Here is a 17,150-nt window from a genome sequence, read left to right on the forward strand (position 1 = left end):
TGTTGTATTTTGTTGTCCCCAGAGAGAACTAGTCCCTTTTGAATACTTTTTGAAAGATTGGGTGGTTAATTTGAGTTAGGGACTTAAAACCTTTGAAAACTCCCATCAGGAGTGCTTGTAATCTTTTATATGTAACTAAGCTTTCATTTAGAACACAAAGCTAATCAGCCCTTTTTGTTGTAAAAATAGCCTAGAAAATGTAAACCAGTCACTAGATGTAAAAGTTTATATCCGTGATTTTGCTTAAAAATCACACATTATTCTCCTGCAGCTGCCCTCTTCTTGTCATTGCAATCTGGACCACCTGCCCCTATGACTATTAGCACAAGAGCTCGCTGTGATAGAATTTTCACACACACCCTACTGGGAGAGAGAGCATGACTGAAAATATGCACGTACACACACTTCTCCCCCCCTTCTCATTCCCAACCACCAGGTCTCACCTCTGGTATGCTTCTAACAGTGACCATAAACCTTTACCACACAGTAGTAGTTACAAATCTAGGAGCCCCCTCACATCAGCCACAGAACATCCTCTAGGTCACCTGACTGTTTTCATGGAAACATGCCATATCTTTTATCCATACAATGTACAGCGCAAACGCAACATCTTCCCAACTCCTACTGTCCCACTCTGATCCAGGGAAACAAATTTACTTAATCCACCCTGTCACGCGGTCTGGAGAGGTTCATGACTGAGAGTGCCAACCTCAGGGCAGATTGTCAAAAAGCAGAGCTGACACCCCAAACTGGTATCTTGTGTGATTAGATTTCACCAACCTAATAACAAATGTGAACTCCTGAAGCACTATAACAGTCTTACCATGGAGTCACCAATAAACTATTTGGGCACTCCACTCTATCTAGCCACCCAGGCAAGTTGGACTTGGTGATAGTTGATTGTCATATGCCAAAGATCACAAAAGATTCAAGTTGCTTCCAGTCCCAAGAGACCAGTCACTAGCCCCAGATCAATTTTGTACCTCAGATCTCACACCAAAGACAACACTTGTAGCCAATCCTATAGTAAACGAACTAAATGTTTATTAACTAAGAAGAAGAAATAAGAGAGTTATTTACAGGTTAAACTAGGCAACATATATACACAAATGAGTTACAGTCTATGGTTTCAAATGGTGACAGAGTTGTAGTAATCTGCCAGCACTGAATGTCTTTTAAGGCTAACCCAGGTTGACCCTGGGGATCTCTGCTTCTGTTTCCTAGCTCCAGTGCTATAAGAGGCCAAACAGTAAAAAGAGAGAGAGAATTTTCTTGTCCCTGTTTTATCCCCTTCTTAGAATCATAGAATCATAGAATATCAGGGTTGGAAGGGACCTCAAGAGGTCATCTAGTCCAACCCCCTGCTCAAAGCAGGACCAATTCCCAACTAAATCATCCCAGCCAGGGCTTTGTCAAGCCGGGCCTTAAAAACCTCCAAGGAATTCTTCCAGAATTCAAGCTGATGGGACAGCCTTTCTTGCACGTAGCAGCTTCATGGGTGTGAGAGGGCTGTTAACCAAGTTTTTGTATCATGATGTACCACAATGGCCTATTTCGTTTTGATAGTCCTTCCTGATGGGTGATGGACCATTCCTCCTGACTGGGTTCACAGGTTCAGAGCAAACATTTTTACAGTTATAAAGCAAAACTTACATATCACCTTATAGCATAGGATACAGACATGACAAGTGAAATCAATGCATGCAGTGACTTACAGGCATTCCATAGCGTCTAAACACATTCCTATAAGTCTAATACCGATCTTGAACAATACTAACATACAGGTGAGCTGGTCTGGTTTCCAGCTATGAATTTGTCAATGCTCAGCTGACATCTACAACCTTGGGAAGAGCTGGCATCTGGTCTGCCACATCACACGCACCCCATATATAAACCACCATGTATATACTTAATCCATCCTCCAAATATGGCTGTAAGACCTCACACTGCAGAAACAAGGCTGATGTCCACCTTTACTCTGTCCACTCTGCACCAATTGTTTAAAAAAAAAAAAAGAGTGAAATTTTTCATATTTTTCTAACTCCCATAAATTAAACTCTTCTTGTCCAATTCACCTCAAATTTGCCAAAATAATCTATTATGGTGAGAGTCAAAAAAAATGAGAAGCTTCATGCCTTTTGGATTTTTCTTTAAAAAAAATAAAGGAGGGATCATAATCAGGTTGACAATAGAAAGATATTTGCACCCTTAAGTATAGAAAGGATGGAGAGAGCAGGAATATAGGATTAGAGTTAAGGTTACTTATTGAACTTTTGTAATGAATTTTTCTATCTTCCAATTGACTCTTTGTAGTCCACATGCATAGTCAGATTGGGTTGAAAATTGCTATGACAATTCAGGGCCTGAGGTAGAGTTTGTGATACAAAGTTGAGGTCATTTGCTCACAGGGTTTCTGAGATACAACTCCTCAAATAATTACCTGTTTTTAAAATATCAGTTTCCTTACACTTTGTTGTTCAAAGAAAGGGAAAAATCCATGAGCAATGTCCCCACTAAACATACAACACTGGATTGTTGAGATTTAGTGGCTGATACCTAAAACAAGCTGCCAAACTTCATAAATAATCATTCAACTTTATTTCCAGAGTAGTGTACAGGACTGCTGCAATCCTTGCATGGAGCACCAGCAGTGTGCAGGGACTGACTGAAGGGGAGGAGGATAAGGGGAAAGAGATAAGGAAAGAGCTTCTTAGCCTAGGGGAAGGTGCTCTGATTTGGGATGCCAGGGTATGGGAAGCAGGAAGCAGTGTTGTGTGGCAGCAACCATAACTCTACCTTTGAGTAAGCGAATACTTGTTTTGTAATTGAGCAACTCTTTCCTTCATAAAATGAAAGGAGAAAAGCTGAAAAATAACATTAAGGCCCTGATCCTGCAGACGCTCTCACGCAATTGACTCTTCAAATGAATGATCCCACCAACTCATTTATGGAAGTAAAGTTACTCACGTGCATAAATGTCTATATGATTGGAGCATATGACTTTCCTTACAAATGAATGGTAATTAATGGTAATAGTTTATATAAAGGTGCTGAGTTAGTCTCAGAGAAGGGCTACGAGGCCTCTAGTGTGTTATTGCTAAAGTAAAGAAGTGGGGGATTAAGAAAGTGAATGTACAGTATAAAGGATTAATGGGGTTTTTTCTTCTTATGGATGAGCTAAAGAACCTTTCACACTATCTCTGCAAATTGCAAAGCGGGGAAGACAGACAGGGAATTGCAGAGTGCTTTAATGCTTCCCAGAAACGCTCCCATGCCTTACAATTCTCTCTGGCTTAAAAAAAAAGTAATATGAAATGTCGTGTAATGACTAACTTCATAAATGAGACAGAAGTACATAATTTAAAATGAATGTATTCTCCTTCACTAATAGCTGCTGAATACGCTTTGTAATGTGGGTCTCTTGTGAAATGGTTGTTTCTGTAAGATGTTGGGGGCACAGGCCACCTTCAGTAAGGTGCTAATTACCCTCATGTGCTGGAGTGGGTTTTGAGGACTTTCAGCACTTCCTAGGATCATAGCAAAGGAATTGAATTGGGCAGAAAGCTGCTATAAGTTGTGCTAGGGGTGAACCACGCCCTAACCAGCACCCAAATCAGAGGGGCACTAAGGTGAAGTAAAGCCACCCTTGTGAGCCATACCTGAGGATCATGCCTCATGTATGAAGTGTGACACTATTACATGTATACAGCTTTCCTCTAGTTCAGTGGTTCCCAAACTTTAACAACCCGCGAACCCCTTTAACTAAAATGTCTAGTCTCGCGAACCCCCTCATAAAAATGAATATTTCCAGGGATTTTCTCCTTTACATGAGTATAAATTATAAAAGCAGTGATCTTGGAAATATAAAATGTGTTTTTATAACATGCTTATTACACACTATTTATTATTAATTATTATTTATCATTACAGTATTTTTATTAATTATGAAAATGGCAACACTCTTCCAAGATCTCACTTTCGTAGCTTGTATCATTTTTATTAAGCCTGTTATAAGACAAGGCTCCTGTGTCCTCCTACACAAGCATTCAGGTCTTGAGCAGTCCAGGCAAACAACGCACGTTACAACAAAGCTTAATCTTGTTCTTCATAATGATTTTAAAAACAATACTAGCAGCTTATTTAATTTTAAAAACAGCAAAAAATATCCATCTTCCTTTCCATTTCTTATAAGGAGGCTTGAAGTTTAAATCTCCTCAGTGTGATAGAGATGCTTGTTTTGATTTGCTTAGCTCTTGGAAGTCCAGGGGCTCCGGACTGCTGGCCCCGTGCTGCCCGGGGTCTCTAGGGACAGCTCTGTCCGCCATTAGGGAATTTTTTCCCGAGAACCCCCAGGGATTCACGAACCCCAGTTTGGGAACCACTGCTCTAGTTCCATATCAGTCATTTGCATTAGCTTACCGTACAGTTCATCTTATCTTCACTCTTTTGGTAAGATAATTGGTTTAAACCAGTCTCTCTCATGCAGATCAGTTTATGGGGTTTAGGATTTATGTGACTAATTAGTGTAATGGTCCAAATGCTCCTCATGGTGACAGTGATCCAATCCCACTGATGCCAAATTTGTGCTCTGAATTTTGTTTTACATTTCTCCCCCCCCCCCCCCATACTAGAGGATTACACTCATTTGAATTAAAATGTCGGTCCCAAATCCTTCTCATAGTGACACCCAGAGTTGTGCTGATGTCACTCTGAGGAGAATTTGGATCAGTGTTTTCATTTTAAAGTAATATAATCCTCCTCTATCTGAAACCATTTAAAAAAAATTTCTTACAATATTCCAGATTGAATTATATCTAAATCTTTTAGGAATAATTGCTTCCTAAGAGCACAAATGTATATAGACCCTTAGTACATTTTCATAAAATAAGATCAGCAAAGTGCTTTACGGGACTAATATGTCAGGGTCTATATATAAGATTATTCATTTGTGCTTGGCCTTCGTAATTAACATTTGGTCTGTACTGATTCTGATAAATGTATTCCCACATTACACTGAAATACTTGACTCAATTAAACTGTGCAGTGTTCAGGAATCACAGTTTTCTTCATCAGTATTAGAATACCACCTTGAGTTATTTTGTTGTTGTTGATTTTGTAGTTGGTAGCTGTGGAGAATATGTTCAAAAAAAGAAAAGGAAATGTTTCTGCCATACCTCAGTCACCATCAGCATAACATTACTGTATTTTTATGTGAATATTCTCTTTGCTCTGCTAAAGAAAAAATAGAGAGGTCATCTCGTGAAATCGTAAACTTCATGTGAAAACTCATGGAACATATTTAACTGGATTTGAATACGAAGTTTGGAGAGGTGATTTTTTTTCAAAGGCCTATGATTTATGTTGCAAATTTTAATTAGGTGGCACATTCTTTGTAAAGCTGCTATTAATCTGCTTTAAACACCAAAGAGACACACTAATTTACTTTTAAGCTAAACCCTTAAAATGGGGAAAGGGAGACTGTTTCACAATGATACACAAATCAGGTGACCTTTAATGACTTAATGAGTTTATTCCAGCCAAGTATGATGTCAGTACACTTTCTAAAGGTTATACATCTCCTTCAAAGCTGTTAGAATGCTAATATTTGGCTGTGATTGTTTTATTGTATTTTATTGCCTGGCCATCTCTCTAGTTGTAATTTTATGTAGAATTCATCCTATACACTTTCATGATTTTATTAAGAACTTAATACATTCAGGCCAGATCCTCAGCTCCTGGTCCTGCTGCATAAGGGGGCCCGAAAGCTGCCCTAAAGGTTCAGTCAAGGATTCCCCTGGAGTAGGTAAATCCTACACTGCCTGGCTCTACGCCTCCTTCTTCCTTCTCTCTGCATGTGGTATGTGGCAGTGACAGGAGGCCCACTCCAGGTGGGGCAATTTAGAGCACCCCTGAGGCTTCCCTAAGTTGTGTCAGAGTCCATCTTGGCCCCCCGCATCCCAAGATTTTTGGAGTGGGAAGGTGTGCCAATCACATGAGCATCACAGCTGCGTATTCAGCCAGTCATGTGAAGCACATAACCCTTGACTTTATAATGAATCTGAAGCATCAGCTGTAACATAGACTTTAATATGCTAACCCTTATTGGAATTATTGTAATGTTAGGTAATATACCATGTGGAATATGATGCTTGTTTCTGAAGAGAGAGATTGTATTGCCTGCTTCTACCTTTTTAAAAAAATGACTACAGTTAACACTGTGGGCACACATGGCCAGCAAAGCTTCACTTTAAAGTGTCCGAAACTGAGTTGTTACTGCAAAGCAGCTGAACTGATATCAGTGAAGTAAGTGTGTGTGTGTGTGTGTGTGTGTGTGCGTGTGAGAGAGAGAGAGAGTGTGAGTGACTCTGATCCCTGTAGCCTAGGTGAAAGTTCCCTGAGCTGGGAAAAAGAAAAGGTGAGATTTGAACTTCTGGTCTCGTAACTGCTGTTCAAATTCCCATTGACTATAGCCAATAACCCTAACCTAGAAAATAGTTATGGAAGAGCTGCTGAACACTCCCTTATCCACTTTTTAAAATAAGTTAGCAGTAGGGTGACCAGATGAGGGGAAGAAAATATCAGGACACATGGGGGGGGATGCCCACCGGCAGAGCAAAAAAAAAGGCAGAGTCCTGCCGGCTGCGGGGGAGGGGGGGGGGGGAAAACAGTGCTGCCGGCGGATATCAGGACGTCTGGTCACCCTAGTTAGCAGAGAGCTTATGTAAGGCTGCTGCAGGCCCACATCCCAGGTCTGTTCCATGACAAACCCCGTATTGAATCCAGGGTTTCCAATCACCTGCTGACAGGTAAATAGTTGTGTAACCCTCTGAGAAGTTGAGTGTCAAGTCTTCCTCAAGTAGCTGTTCTACGAAAGGGCTGACAATTACTCCTTCACCTCAAATAGTAAGGGTGAAAGCTAAGGATCTGATCCAATTTTTTTTTTGAGATGGGGTGACCACATCTGCATGCTGTATTCAAGATGTGGGCATACCATGGATTTATATAGAGGCAATGTGATATTTTCAGTCTTATTATCTATTCCTTTCTTAATGATTCCCAACTTTCTGTGCGCTTTGGAGGTTGAGATGTATGCTTCATACTGCCATGGAAGGGGGAGGGAAATAGGCAGATCTGCTGGTGCAATGTAGGAATGCACATCCTGCTGGTGCAGCTGCACCTGGCTGTATCCAATTTCTAGAAGTCTATGAGAGGTGACAGAGTGTTTTGGGAAGTGAGTGATTACATAGACTTTTTCATGGAAGTTTCCTCTGTGAACAGTTAGGTTGTCATTGCCCATCATGGAGGATTGCTCTTGCTGTACTTATGCTGAGGAACTTGTCAGTGGGGATGGAATGTTATAGACACAGAATTTACTGAGACATGTTACAACCTCTCATGCTCTTCAGCAGGATTGACATAGCAGCAGCTTCAGTTTCTCCCTCTGATTCCCAGACAGGTGCAGCTTCTCTTCTCCCTGACTCAGGGGAGCTGTCCAGTGAGGTACACCGAAACTATGGAAGGCTTTCACTTCCATCTCAAACAGTTAGCCAAAAGCAGTATGTACCCTAGTTTAAGACTTTGCCATTTGAGTACAAGTGCAACAGTGATCTCAACAGTGTTAAGGCAAAATAACTTCAAAATGCATGGAATGTGTGACAGTCAGATGTGCTGATCTGTTGATATAATTAATGTAAAAGCATATGAGATCAGTGTTAAGGTTTTGCATTATAGTGTAAGTTTGTTGAAGCAGGGATGCATATTGCTTTTGGGTATCTGCTGCAGATGGAAGTTAAAGCCTCATAGAGCATGGGAGTGTGTTATTGACGATGTTGAAGGAATACGAAGGTGGAAAGGAATACACTTGCCTTTTCCCTTAACTTTTTATTTCCATGTTTTAAGGTTTGGGGTGGATGGGGTGTGTCCTGCCAGAACCTTAACTGTGACTAAATATAATGTTTGTTTGCTAGTAGACTAAGTTGTATTGACATGTGCTCTGTGTCTGTGTGGGATGTCACTACATCTAGGCCCAATTCTGCAACCCTCACTCAACTTGAATAGTGCTTACATGATCAGTCTTACTGAGTTAAATGGCATTAAGTACTAGTCAACATGACTAAGGTTTGCAGAGTTGGACTCTGTGTAAGCAGCTGTGTTATGCACTAGTGGAACTTTAAAACTGTGCAATCTACAATTACTGACGTAACAAATTGGATTCATGTTCAAGTCCAATGTGAATTGAGTGTGTTTTCTTCTTACTATCCTATAAGTCCCATTAAAGATATGTCATAGACTTTTGGCAACCAGCCCGTGCATCATCATACACAGTGGGGCAGAAAAGACCACAGATAACACACAGCTTCAGGGAATTCTCTGTCTATGTGGATCACTGAGTGGAGAAAGTTTGAGCATCAGTTAGAGCTTCTTCTGCCAGTAGTGTAAAGTTTTAAACACATCAGATACCATTCACCTGCTCTCCAGTTTCCTTGGCCCGGCTCCCTGGTCAGTTCTACTCCTGAGACGCTCAGCCAGTGTCTTCTGTCCCAATCCATTGTCATATACATATGTCTGGAACAACACTTGTTTATGTCTGTCCCATATATAATGATGTTATCTATGTGCTAACTAATTTAGCATACACATTTGACCATCTCATTTCATTCTGCCCAGTAATCCATCATCAGTGGGATATACTCTGGACATTCCAATCCTCCAAGCAGTTTTCAATTAGCTGCAGTGCAATACAAATCAAAACCTACTACAAAAATGTTTCTTCCCTTCCCCCAAATGTAGAATTGCATTTAAAAATTATGCTGATCTGAGGTAAGGGTCATGCAATTTTCAGTCTTCAGCCAGGGGTAAGTTAAAGTCTAATATTTCTTGAAGTTTCAGGACTAAAAATAGGTTCTTTATACCCGGGGTTTCTCCCTCACTCCCACCTTTTTCAGTAGTGTAGGCATGTTTCCAGCACTAGTAGATTATAAGATATTAGACCTTAAAACGATCTCATTATTAAGCACGGAATAGTTACTGTTCTGTGTGATTTTTAGAGGAGTCTAAAATGTATCAGTTAACTTGTTCCTGGCCTTCAGAAGGCTGTACAGTTGGACTCATACTAACTAAGGCTTGGTCTACACTTACCCCCCAAGTCGAAGTAAGGTACGCAAATTCAGCTACGTGAATAACGTAGCTGAATTCGACATACCTTACTTCGAACTTACCGCGGTTCAGACGCGGTCCACACGCGGCAGGCAGGCTCCCCGTCGACTCCGCGGTACTCCTCTCGTTGAGCTGGAGTACCGCAGTCGACGGGGATCACTTCCTGGTTCGATTTATCGCGTCCAGACCAGACGCGATAAATCGAACTCGGAACTTCGATCCCCAGCCGCCGAACTAGCGCGGCAGTGTAGACCAGCCCTAAGACAGACTTGCTTTATGTGGGAAGGAGTACAAGAAATTTTCCCAATATCAAATTTTAGAGCTTTATCTGGATATAATATTCAAAAGTACCTAAGTGTCTTCACACTCCTAGACCATTTAGGTGTTTTGAAAACTTTTCCCTCTGTCTTTGTTCTTTGGGGTTTTTTGTTTTTATTCCTAGGCATGGTGTGAACCTTCATGACAAAAGCCAATTTGATGAGTCTGGAGCCAGTATTTGATAACATCTGATCATTCTGAAGGCTGAGGACTTAACTTTAAAAGCAGTGGTAAATCGGTGATTGCAGCAATGAAACAATTGTAATGTCACTCTGGTCCCAGACAATGCTGTGGCTGTCAGACATTTTTTTATTTGGTGCATCATTGACTGCTTGAGATACTTGTCTCACACACACACACACATCATTGACTGCTTGAGATACTTGTCACCACACACACACTATAAATAAAATGGGGATTTAAATGTCCTGGCGTAGGGGTCCTGATTTGATATGGGTTTGAGACAGCATGGAAGAGAGAAGACTGAAGGGCATGAATCAGCCACCCCCACCATATCTTAGTCAGGATGATAGAATCTTGTTGGATTAGTGAGAGCAACGTGGTGTGCAGCTGCTTGCAGTTCTTCACTCTGAATATTATAGGTACTGTGAAGCTTTTGAATATTGTTGAACTCTGGACTCTTTTTGCATCGATTCTGTTTTATTTCTACTCTTTCATGATCTGATCCTGAAGTAATTTCCTTATACTGGAATTTGGATAACTGTAATCACTTTGGGGATTTTCCCCGTTTATATGAGCTATGATTGCCAGGTGGGAGCAGGTGGCTGTGGCCATCTGGCTTTGAGTCAGACCTTGTACTAAAACTTTATAGAGCATTTTTCCTTACTGTTCCTTTTTTTTCTGTTGCTGTAATGTGTTGGCTTTACTTCTTTTTTTTTTTTTAATTGAATAGCTCCATCACAAACAAACAAACAAACAAACAAACAAACAAAGTCTTTATTTTCCCTTTCTCTGAGGCTTCTCCTGGAGGCAAGGTACCAGACCTATGTGAATGGCTATGGCAAATAATATGTTGCTATTAAGTATTACTTTATCTGGTACATAAAACTTAATTTTGTATGTAAGTCTTGTTTCCATCCACCCCTGACAGTGCAGTGGATCCCAATTTCCATGTTCATGCACTCTTCTCATGGCCTACTTTACATCATCAGCTTGTAGGATGCACAGAGAAAACAACTTTTATTTGAGCAGTAACTGTAAACAACATCTGGAGCCTGAGTGCATGATGACACATTGGTTATTTGTCCTACAATAAAATGTATAAAAGGTAGTAGTAACCTAAGCCCTCACCCAAAAGGAGCGTTAAATAGCAAAGGTCTTGCTCTGACCCACCCATGACCTCCTTATCTGAAAAGGCTCTCAGAGTTAATAGAATCCACTTTAGGTCTGAGGTAGACACTGAGGAGACATGGGGGTGGGGTATCAATCTAAATATTTCTGAGTCTTACACATTTGCTAAAATGGCTTCTGGGGCCCCTGTATCTGAAAATCTGCCCAGTTTGTCTCAGTCTTATGCACCATTGGATAGGCTTTTGATTGTGGTTTAAGAACCAATAATGAGTGAGTTTGAGTAGAAGAGGGGGAGGTGGCAGCAATGACACTAAAGCACGGGGCCCTAATGCAGTCTCAAGGCTGCTGATCAGTCTTGCCTCAGAAGCCACAAGATACTATATATCTGCTCCTACCCATCTTTCTTTCTCCCCTAATCTGAAGATCTTGTCTGTTCTGCTGTTGTGAGTGGGAAAGCTCCTTTTGGTTTGCGTACATAGATCAAGTCAGAAGGGCTACATCAGAACTTGCAGTTTGGTTCCCGGTTGTCACTTATTTGCAGAAATAGCTTCTGGAGACCCTAGTTACCTCATCTGTTTAATTCCCAGTCTGTTTGTTTGTCCCATGTATTGTGCAACATTGGATAAAATGGGACTTGTGCTCCCAAATCACCAAGGCACTTCTGAAAATCCCACCCATTTGATCATAACTAAGGGTTAAATCCCACCTTTACCTTTGTGGGTGTGTGGGAGGGGTGCAGTTCTACTCTGTAAGTGTTTGAGGGTGCTACATGGGGGACATGCACACCCTGAAGGCTATGGAGTCCTGTTTTATAGGTTCTTCCTTCACAGAAGCACACAGGATGTGTGGGACTGGGTGAGGGATGGAGTGGGGCTAGTTGATTGGCCTCTGAGTTGATCCTTTGGTTTTTCCCCCATGGAGGGGGCCTCCATGAAGTGGAATATTCCTGTCCCCTCTACCAATAGCCTTTTCCTTCATCTCCACCAAGATTCTAGGTCTGGGTGCTAGACTCTAGCTTTGCTCCTAACCGTGAGCTTTAGAATAATATACATTTAAGAATGCAAGTAATTGAGCTGGGTGAAATTTTTCAAACAAATAGTTTATTTGCCAAAAAATGCAGTTTTGAGTCAACCAAAACTATTCACGAATTCAACATGAGTTTGCCGAATAATTTCAGCCAAAAAAAAAATTGGGTGGGGCTCAATTCACAACGGGCCTTAGGCACTGTTCAAGGAAGCTATGATGGTTAGTATTGCCCTATAGTCCTGTGGTTAGCGCACTCCCCTGGGATGTGGGACACCTGTGTACAACTCCCCATGCTGCTTGATTTGGAGCAGGACTTAAACTTAGGTCTCTTGCATTTTAGATGAGCTGAACCACTTTGTATAATTAAGTGTTCATCAGAGCAAGGACTGGATCCCGGGTGAGTCCCATAACCACCAAGCTGTTAAGTTTTCACTCTCTCACTCCGACCTCTCTGGATCTCTCACATCCCAGGTGACTGCTCTAACCCTCGGGCTATGGGATATAATGGGGGAGGCTCGACCACCTCCACCAGTTTTGTGAAGAGCACCTTTGTGAATCTATTGGAAAAAAATTTCTTTGGCTGAAACTATTTGTTTTGTTTGACCTAAAATGAATTATTTTCTGACTTTTTGTGTCACTGAGAAAACTGAAAAAAAATTGTTTTGGGTCAATCCAAGACAAAATTTGGTTTTGATATTTTTGGTTTGGCCAGCAAACTGAAAAATTGATTTGCACAACGCCAGTGAGTAACTTTATGAATGCAGTAGTCCTATTGACTTAGGCCTTGATCCTGTAAACATTCAAGTGAGTGACTGTGCATGTGAGTTTACTGGCACAATTCAAAGGCATGAATACGGCCCTACCAAATTCACGGCCATGAAAAGCACATCACGGACCATGAAATCTGGTCTCCCCCGTGAAATCTGTTCTTTTGTGTGCTTTTACCCTATACTGTACAGATTTCACATGGGAGACCAGCATTTCTCAAATTGGGGGTCCTGACCCAAAAGGGAGTTGCAGTGGGGTCACAAGGTTATTTGGGGGGGGGTGTCATAGTATTGCCACCCTTACTTCTGCGCTGCCTTCAGAGCTGGGCGGCCAGAGAGTGGCAGCTGTTGGCAGGTGCTCACTCTGAAGACAGCATCCCGCCAACAGCAGCTCAGAACTAAGGGTGGCAATACCATACCATGCCATCTTTACTTCTGCGCTGCTGCTAGTGGCGGCTCTGCCTTCAGAGCTGGGCTACCGGCCAGCAGCCCATGTTCTCCAGCTGCCCAGCTCTGAAGGCAGCGCCACCGCCACCAGTAGTTCAGAAGTAAATGTAGCAGTACCGCAACCCCCCCCCCCCCATACAATAACCTTGTGACCCCCACCTCCCACAGCTCCTTTTTGGTTCAGGAACCCTACAATTACAACACTATGAACATTCAGATTTAAAAATCTGAAATCATGAAATTTACGATTATTAAAATCCTATGATCATGAAATTGACCAAAATTGACTGTGAATTTGGTAAGGCCCTAGGCATAAGCTTTGGCAGGATTGGGACCTTATTTTTTTTCTACTTGCTTTGGAGTATTAAAGTTACTTACACACTTAATTGTTTGTAGGCGTGGGCCCAGAGCTTGTAAGGTCTTCAGGGAAGTGCCATGCACACTTATACTGGCGTAGAAAAATAAACCATTTAATATTCAGTGACATCATTAGAAGCTATGTGTAGATCTGTGTAGTAAAGTACATATGTATGTTGTACAGTACTATTAGTTGTTGCTAGAATAAGTTGTGGTTCTATACAATTTTCAGAAAGGCTCAGGAGAAGTAGGCATTTTATTGAGGAAAATGCTTGATTCCAAAGTAAAATTACTGATCCAAGTCACTATCCATTTCTCAAATATAAATATTGTATCACTTCAAACCTTCCCATCCAAAATGTAATTAGGAACCAGTCTAAGTACCAACTGCACTCTTTGTTCAATTAGATCTTTTACTCCCTACTTCTGTACAAAAATAAAGTATGACTACTTAAAATCAGTTTCGGTCTAAAAACAATCATGTTTTCATTTAAAGGTGTACAGTTGAGTAGCAGCTTGAATACTATAATAGGTGTCAACCTACTGCAGTTTTAAATAGTTAAGATATCAAACTCTATCCTGGGAGGTACAGTGCTCTATGATACATAGTATAGAATATGGATTTACATTAAAAACATTATGAAAAACAATTTTTGCAGTATATTTAATAGAATTTATAAAAGTACTTATTGACCTATTAAAAAATCAAAATACCAAATAAAATTGGTCAACTTCAATTGCTTGTCTATTCTTATCTCTCACCTTTGAGCTATACTTGTCTTAGATGTTGAAGGTGTGGTGGGAAGTGTCTGAAATCTTGAGAGTGTGATTGTTAGGAATTCCAAGTAGAAGCAGTTATACATCCGACAATAATTCTCTATACTAGATAAAATAAAATCTGTTTATCTAGCCTACTAGAGCTGTGTGCCAACTTTCAACCAGATGCAGTTTTAAGCTGTGTAGATACTAAATCCTGAAACATTCACTCTAGAAACAAAAAAGCTGACATCAAATATAGCATTGCTACTACACATAGAAATGGTGCATATACTATGTATTCACACACAACAGAGAGATGATTGTTTTTGTGTGTTGCTTAGTTTTTTTCTTATGTTGGAGTATTAAAACAGATATTAAATTTTATCATTAATGCAGTGCATGGTCTCTCTTCAAATCCCCTTAATTACAGATTGACTCCAAGGATTAGACAGCATGGATTTTAATTTTAACTGAAACAAAAAGAAAAGCTGCTTAAAAATTATTCTTGCAGAGTGACTTGTCGGACCACAAAACAACGTTAACATCTTTTGACATGTAGTGTTGTCAAATTTAAAATATTAGGACAAAGCTGAATGCACCTTTAAACTCAAATTGTGTCATGTCTACTTTCCAACATAAAATGCTTTATTAGCTTTAACCTTACAAAGGAATGTCTGCCTCTCATAGTTTTGTTTTTTCTGTTATTCTTCAGGAAAAAAAAAAAAGAGACTTTCAGTCTTGCTGGGATTTGTTTATGTTTGTAAGAAAATGACATCAGACTTCGTTTCCTCTCTTTAGTGACTTGAAAAAATTGCCCAGCAGAGTTGACATTCTAGCAGCAGCATAATTCACATTACTAAATTGTTTCCATTCTAAGCTCCTATCTTTTGGGCTTAAGAACTCAACAGTAAAAACTTCATTCCAGACTGAAACTTAGAATAGCACGTCCAAGTCCAGAAACAACATTTTCACAAACTGGGGCCTAATTCAGTAAATTTCACTCATGGGATTACTTATGTGAATAAGTATTACTCACATGAATAAGACTTGTAGGACCGGGGCCTTAGTTTTAAAAATCAGTTTGATATTTTTTCTTGTTTATTAAAAGATAAAATGAGCCAAGCATCTACTACCATTTATTAAAAACAGTTTTGTTTTCCGTAACAAAAATTGATTAAAATTTATTATCTCTTTCTTTATTCAGCACCACAGTACTGTGCTTTAAAGACACACAGAAAATGACAAATCTGCCCAAAAGTAATTTGCAGGTATATCCAGTAATTAATCAGATGTGCTGAGTATCTCCAACTGCTATAAAAGTTAGTGGCAGTTGTGAGTGCTCAGCACTGCAAATGAGCAGGGCATGAGGTTTTTTTGCTTAGGAAATTGGTTCCTTTTGTGCACGGGTAATAACTTTGAGCACAAAGGCTTGGAAGGACTTAGTTTTCATCCAGGACGGCTGCATGGTGCATGAAAGATAATCATTCATTATTTAATGGTAGCCAGTGACTTGGTAAACTAAACCGACTCCAGTCTATAGGATTAAAAATACACTTTTTAAATGTTTTCAGACATACAGGTAAGTAATGGACCATAATTGCTGCTTCTCTCCCCTAGGTAAATATCACACAGTTTAAAACCACTATTAAACAATCATTTGTAAATTCTCTTGTACTTAATCCAAATGTTTTAAATTAGAGTTTTTTTCTCTTTAGTGTCAAGTATGCATATGAGAGATGTGACGCAAAATTCACATTGCATCTTGTAGTTCTATGGTGTGAATTAAAAAAAACAAAGACGCCTGAAAAAAACATGTTGTTGTTGTTTTTTTATTAAAAACTACCATGAAAGGGAGGTTGTGAAGGCATAAATCCTTCTTATGTTTATGAAAAATTAAGTTTAACACCAACCAGTAAAACAAGCTAACATATATGTATAAACTTGACATGTTCTCCCTAACTTTTGCCCCATTACGTGCAGCGGTTTCAGGGTAGTGTGTGATATTACGGTCCATGTGTGTTATGCTCGGTGCAGGGGGCGGAGTTAAGGACAATTAATGCTAAATGATTAATTTATTTGCTCTTTATGTATTAGGCCACAATTTTAACATTGCATATGTTTTGTCTGTTAACACCCTGTATGTGTGAGGTGATGCAAGACATGGATGCTTCCCTGCAAGATGATGGAATTTTGATATTTGTTTTACTCTCATTTACATTCTGTTGCCTCTTGTTCCTGACAGAATGCAGCTTTGAAAATACTACCCCTTCAGTCTTCTAATACCACATTAGAAAATAATTCATAGGTTTTGTGAATCCAGGTTTCCATGAAGAATCAATATCAATCTAACATGGCCTAAAAATGAATAAATGTGACAACTGATTTGTCTTGTATAATTTAAATTTCAGGAGTTACCTAGTGATGCTTGTTTAAGGCTTGATGTGTGACATGCTGAGCACCTTTGAATTCCCAGTTAACCTAACTGAATGGGAGGGTGCTAAGGATCACTCAGCCAGATCTTTTGAAAGCAATATGTTCCCTTCACCATACTGAAAAATTCAAAAAACCCAACCCCAAACTGCTTGTGTTCTAACATAAATAAATGTATGCATGAGCACTGTCTAGCTCATGAAGTACTGCACATGTTTGTTTAACTTAGAACACAGAACACACAGTAAGTCTGGTGTCTGGTTTTTAAAACCGTTCAGGGTGTGTAAGCATCTATTTCCAAAAGAAAATTGTTCTGGAGTCCTGATGTGGAGACTGACAAGAAAAACCATCCTTTAAGATAAGTAATATTCTACCTGGTTGTGATAGGCATTGTTTTTTTAACAACACTAATTTTTGAAGTATGTCAACTGCTTATGCAAGGAGGAGGAGAGGAAGTTTCATTCAACTTTGAGTATAACATTTAAGGATTTCTTGGTTTATCTGCCATATCTTTTCATATTTAAGTTATGAACCAATTATAGACTTTGTGAGGTGTGTTGATGGTTTTGGTCCAGGGTT

At 39.9% G+C, this 17,150-nt stretch overlaps 1 protein-coding gene across 3 annotated transcripts in view; it reads left to right on the forward strand.

The window, feature by feature from the left end:
• Positions 1 to 17,150, forward strand: part of MIPOL1 (mirror-image polydactyly 1) — a 292,979-nt gene that overhangs the window by 160,986 nt on the left and 114,843 nt on the right. The window lies entirely within an intron of this gene.

This window comes from Terrapene carolina, unplaced genomic scaffold (assembly GCF_002925995.2).
Source record: "Terrapene carolina triunguis isolate 2854851 unplaced genomic scaffold, T_m_triunguis-2.0 Scaffold96, whole genome shotgun sequence".
Classification (NCBI taxonomy): Eukaryota; Metazoa; Chordata; order Testudines; family Emydidae; genus Terrapene; species Terrapene triunguis.